This window comes from Trichosurus vulpecula, chromosome 3 (genome assembly GCF_011100635.1).
Source record: "Trichosurus vulpecula isolate mTriVul1 chromosome 3, mTriVul1.pri, whole genome shotgun sequence".
Classification (NCBI taxonomy): domain Eukaryota; kingdom Metazoa; phylum Chordata; class Mammalia; order Diprotodontia; family Phalangeridae; genus Trichosurus; species Trichosurus vulpecula.
This window is the reverse complement of record NC_050575.1, coordinates 171,186,450-171,192,555: the sequence shown is the minus strand read 5'-3', so window position 1 is coordinate 171,192,555 and position 6,106 is coordinate 171,186,450.

The following is a 6,106-nucleotide window of genomic DNA, read 5'->3' as shown; positions in this document are numbered from 1 at the left end:
CTCCTTTGAGGTTCATTCAAATTATATCAACCACCCAATCAAAATCCTGGTAGCTATTGTCTAAAGACCTCTAAGTCACTCTCTTTCTTTCCTCAGTAAGGTCAGTTCCTGATTCACAATTTTTCTCTCTTTCCCTCGTGCTAGAGGACTTCAGCGTACACACTGACTCTTCCTCAAACACCCTAACCACTCAGTTCCTTAACCTACTCATTTTCCAAAAACCTACTCCTCCGCCTCAGCCACACACAAAGATGGCCATACCCTTGATCTTGTCATCACTCATAAATGTGCCATCTCCATGTACAAGAATTCTGAAATGCCCTCGTCTGACCATAATCTATTGACTTTCCATGTCTTGCGCTGTCTTTCCTTACCAAACTCTATTCTTTGTCTATTCTGTGATCTCCAATCCCTTGACCCCTTAGTTCTCTCATAGGCCATCTCCCCTGCACTAACCACTCTCTCCTTTTCGTCCCATCTTGACTCCTTGGTGAAACAGGTCAACTCTCTACTGCCCTCTTCTCTTGAGTTCCTATCCCCCTTATCATATCACTGATTGTGCCCTGCAAAGTCTCAGCCTTGGATGACTCCCACCATCTTCTGACTTCACTCCTTGTAACCAGAATGGCGGGCTGAATCTAGATGTTGGTAACTATGAATTGTATCGGGTCTGTTTGTTGATATTTGTAATTTGTTTGTATTTGTTCTGAAGTTCAGGATGCTGGATTTTTCCCCTAAACTAAATAAATGTTCTGAACTTCAGGATGCTGGCTTTTTCCCCTGAAGTAAGTGAATGAATCTGTATTTGGTCTGTCTGTTGATGCTTGTAATTTGTTTGTATTTGTTCTGAAGTTCAGGGTGCTGGCTTTTTTCCCCTGAACTAAATGAATGTTGTCTGTGTGCTCCTCTGAACTAACTGAATGCTGGATTAAAGTAAGCTTGTCAACCCCTTCACCGTGCTTTCCTTGTTTAAGCAGATAAAAAGAACCTGTGCTTTTCCGGCATGCCGGCAGCCTCCTGGGTGCTGGCTGTGGGTGGATCTTACGCCCCCACAGAAGCTGCTAGCTGGATTGTTAAAACACTCCTACACATGTGCTTCTGAACAAAGGTAGAGAAAATCATTCAATGGTTCTGAGTCCACTACAAATTTCTGTCACACAATTTTAACTGGGCTCTCACCACTGCTAGGTAATTCTACTACACCTCTCTTATCAACTCACTATCCCACTCTCTACAGTGGCTCTTCTAAACCTTTTCACCCCTTCTCAAATCTACCATGGTTCCCCCCACCCACCCTTAGCTGAGAACCTTGCCTCATATTTTACAGAAAACATTGAGGTCATTCACTGTGAGCTCCCTCTTCTCCATGTCACTCATATGCATTCATTCACTATAGTTTTCACTTCTGTCACACACAAAGAGGGGGCCTTACTCCTTTCCAAGGCCAACCCCTCTACCTGCACAAATGATCCCATTCCATCTGGTCTCCTCCAACATATTGGCCCCTCTGTCATTCCCACTCTATCATTTATCTTCAATCTCTTCTTGTCTACTTGCTCTATAAACATGTTTATGTCTCCCCCATTCTCAAAAAATCTTCCCTTAATCCAGTCATCCCGGCTAACTATCTTTCTATATCTCTAGCTTTTCTGCCTTTTGTGGCCAAACTTTTGTGACCAATAACTACCTCTACTTTCTCTCCTTCTGCTTATTTCTTAATTCCTTACAATCTGGTTTCTGACCTCATCATCCCACTGAAACTGCTCTCTCCAAAGCTACTGCTGATCTCTTAACTGCCAAATCCAACGGCCTTTTCTCAGTCCTCATTGTCCTTGACCTCTCTTCAACTTTTGACATTATTGGTCACTTATCCATGCTCTTTTTCTCTCTAGATTTTTTGAACATCATTCTCTCTTTGTTCTCCTCCCACTTATCAAGCCATTCCTTCTCAGCCTCCTTGTCTGGATCCTCATCTAGGTCATGTCTTCTGACCCTACATGTCTCACAGAGTTCTGTCCTGGACTCTCTTCTCTTCTCTCTTTATGCTATTTAACTTGGTGATCTCATCGGCTCCCAGGGATTTAATGACCATCCCTATGCTGATGATCTACCTGTCCTTCTCCAAACTCTCTGCTGACCTCCAGTCTTACATTTCCAATGGCCTCTTAGACATTTTGAACTGGATGTCCAATAGACATCAACATGTCCAAAACTGAACTTGTTATCTTTGTCTCTAAATCTACACACACCCACCCACACACACCCCACCACCACCACCACCACCATCTTTCCTATTACTGTAGAAGACAATACCATGATCCCAGAAACTCCCCAGAGTTTACTACAGTACCTGGTGCTTAGTAAATGCTTAATGAATGTTTACTGACTCCCTCAGTAACATTAGCTGGTCATTATCAAAGTGCTTGGAAAACACAACCTCATTCTTCACTGGAATATTTCAAGGAAGGAAGTGAGGTACCCCAGAAAACATCCTGAAGACTGACTGGACTTGACTTCTTCATATTGGACTGACAACTTCAATGGAATGCAAACTCCCTGAAGACAGGGACAGTTTTTTCCTTTTGTCTTTATGTTCCAAACAACTAGGCAAAGGACATTCCTTAATCTAGGGAGTTCTTGTCTCTCTGTCCTGTCTGATTTTTAAGATGGGCTCACTCAACTGCTGCCAGTGATTACTATTATGAATTAAATGTCAGGAAAGAATGACACAAGAAGACCTCCTAGAAACATTAGCCTTAGTATTATTGTGAAGAGGCAGACAGACAGCATCCCAGATACCACGTATAGTGAAGGAGAAACTTGTTATAACGACAGCCAGAAGACCAAAAAAAAAAATAAAGTGGTCTGAAAAGACAAAAATCAGCTACAGACAGAAAGAATACCCAGGGAGTAAGAGACCCAGAGTAAAAGTGGCAATGAGTATCAAAGAAGCATAGGGAAAGAGCTATTCTCCCAGGGAGGTACCACCCAGATGTGTGGCCCTAATTGTGGTAGCCAAATTTTTATAGCACTTGTGATTGGATTAATTAATCATTCAGTGATAACTGTTCTTCAGACATTTTAGCATTCAATGCTAATCACTTAATTACTTGGCTTTTTGCTTCTGGAGGAGGTCTGCTTCTCCTAATTAGATTCTTAAACCATGGGTCCAGCAGTCACTGACTCTCCTCATGGTAGTCTGCCGCATGTCAGATCCTGGAGACAGTGATGCCTTCTGACGCCCTTCTGCTTGTTGTCACCTTTCATCATCTCCGTGGCCCTGGAACAACCAATGGTCTAGCCTGTCTTAGGTGGTTCTTGTCTCAGTAATCATGCTATGGGATTTATCTGGGGAGTGGGTCATGTGATAGAATGAGTTCCTATCACAAGCCAAAGGCTAAGAAGGAAAGGTCAGAGTACTATGTGATAGAGAGACAGTGTTGAATTAGGGGAAACAGAACCGGCTTCTGAGCCAGAAAAAACAGGGTTTAAATTCTGCTTCTGACACATGCTGGTTATGTGGGCAAATCATTTAACCTCTAAGTGTTCTAGGAGACTAGACCTGGAGAAGGTGCCATTATCTCAGTAAGGAGGAATATATATCTATACCAATGAAATTAAAGGTCCTGTTCCTCTTTTATTATCTAATGTAACATAGAAGGAAGAGAAACTTGGGTTCTTTTGTCTCCTGGAAGAAGTTACTGTATCTTACTGGCCCCAGCTGAAAATGGGACCATACTACCCCCACTCCCACTTAGAGTTCATAGCTAAATGAACTAAATGCAAAGGGGCTCTAGCTCTCCAGAGGACAGGCATCCACTCATTAGCTATGCAAATGTATGTATGGACTTATTTACCTGGGATGCATGAGTTCATTAGAACTGCAGTAGAAAATTCTTTGGGGGATTCTCAGCTTCTCCTTTGGTGAGAAAGGCTAGCACCTGGCATATTAAAAGATCTTTTGCTACAGGCTAGTCAGGGAGGGGTATCCCCCTTGCTAATTACAAGCTAAATGCAGCCAAGCACATACTGTGGTGCAGAAGGGTCTCCAGCCAGCAAGAACTCAGAGGAGTGTGAAAATAATGATCTTAGCAATTCACAGGTTTTCAATAACATTGCTTGGTAACAGGCTGAGTGTCTTGCCTTGGTGACCCCGTTTCCCTCCCTCCCTCCTCCTATGTAACAAACCAGAGAGCAGACAGACAGCTGAAGGAAAATTGTCTTTGGAGATGTGATGTAGAGAGAAAAGGAGAATGAAAACTTGAGGTTAGCTTTTAGCTTGAGATTAATTCAATTTCCACCACAAAAGAAAAAAAAATGTAGTCTTTAGAATTCAATTTAATGAACAATTAGCAAGCTCCAACTAAAGGGAAAGGCACTGGGGAGACACAAAGATGGAGCCCATGCAGGCCCACAGACTCTCAAAGAGCCTGTGATGTGTGTGTGTGTGTGTGTGTGTGTGTGTGTGTGTGTGTGTGTGTGCTTATCTTCCCTTCTACTGCCCTCCTCATCTTTTCTCACCATTCCTACCAATTAAATCGGTGGGTGATTTTAGCTGGGAGAAAAGACAAAGGGTCTCACATCTCATGAACTTTAAAAGTTTTAGCTCTGGACTTAAGGGAAACTTATCAGCATGATTCTCAGAGTACAGCCAAGTCATTGGGCACTGCCACTAAGCCAGGAACCCAGGTTCAAGATAAGCAGCCTCCTGAACTAAACAGAATGCTCCTACAAAGAGTAAGGAAACATTATGACCATCAAAAAGTCCAGAAACCCTTTCAGATGCTGCTTCTCTTTTCTTGTCAATGTCTTGATTGGAGAAACTATCAGTCTCTACCTAAGTGATCCACATCAGTAGTTTGCTATTGATGGTGTCAAAAAATATTAATATTAATAATGTACTCCATGATTTAGGCTCAAATCTGTCAGGAACAATTTTATTTCATGTGAGTCTATATCCAAGCAATTTTTAGTTCTCAGAAACTTGCAAAGTCCCTCCATACCACTTATGTGACTCTCTGCCCCAAGATTTCAAGTAATAATAGGGATCTTGAACAAGGATCGGATGTTTAAAAATACAGTCTGGGTTAACATTCCAGGATTGAGCAACTGAGTCATAGTCCTGTTCCTACTCCCCTACATTCCTGCTGCTAGGTGGCACAGTGGATAGAGTGCGAGGCATGGAGTTTCATCTTTCTGAGTTCAAATCTGGTCTCAGACACTAGTTATATGACCCCGGGCAAGTCATTTAACCCTGTTTGTCTCAGTTTCCTCATCTGTAAAATGAACTAGAGAAGGAAGTAGCAAACCACTCCAGTATCTTTGCCAAGAAAACCCCAAATGGGGTCATGGAGTCAGACACAACCGAAACCGAACAACAAAAACACATTTCTAGAATTAAATAAAGGGAGCTTCCCCCTTCTTTCTCTACTAATTCTTTCTCAATGGAGAAGGATAGATTCTAGCACTAATAATTTCAGATGCGCAGGGAGGCTCTCAGACGAATGCTACAAGAATTGAATTTGGCTATTACTCTTAATCCATGTCCCTAAGAAAAGCTTTTTATGTCCTGGATCCATCAATCACCTTTCTAAGGATGGAAAAGGCTTTAGAGGAAAATATTATTTCTTAATATTTCTCAAGAAACTAAAAAGGAGGTTTTAAATATGCTTTCACAATGGTCACAGGATTCAGAGCCAGAAGAGGCCTTAAAGATCATCTGTTCCTTCCTCTCTCCATACCTCTTCACTTCTACAAAAGAGGAAGCCAAATCTTAGAGAACTTAAGTAATTGGCCCAAGACCACACAGCTGAGTAAGAAGCAGATTTGTTCGGTCATGTCCTATTCTTTGTGCTCCTATCTGGTTCTGGTTTGTTTGTTTGTTTTTGCAAAGTTACTGGAGTGCTTTGCCATTTCCTTCTCCAGCTCATTTACTGATGAGGAAACTGAGGCAAACAGGGTTAAGCGACTTGCACAGGGTCATACAACTAGTGTCTGAGGCCAGATGTGAACTCATCTTCCTGAGTTCAAATGGCTTCCTGGCTCCAGGGCAGCCCTCTAACCCACCCAGGTGCCCTATAAGTAAGTAGCAGAGCCAGAGTTTGAA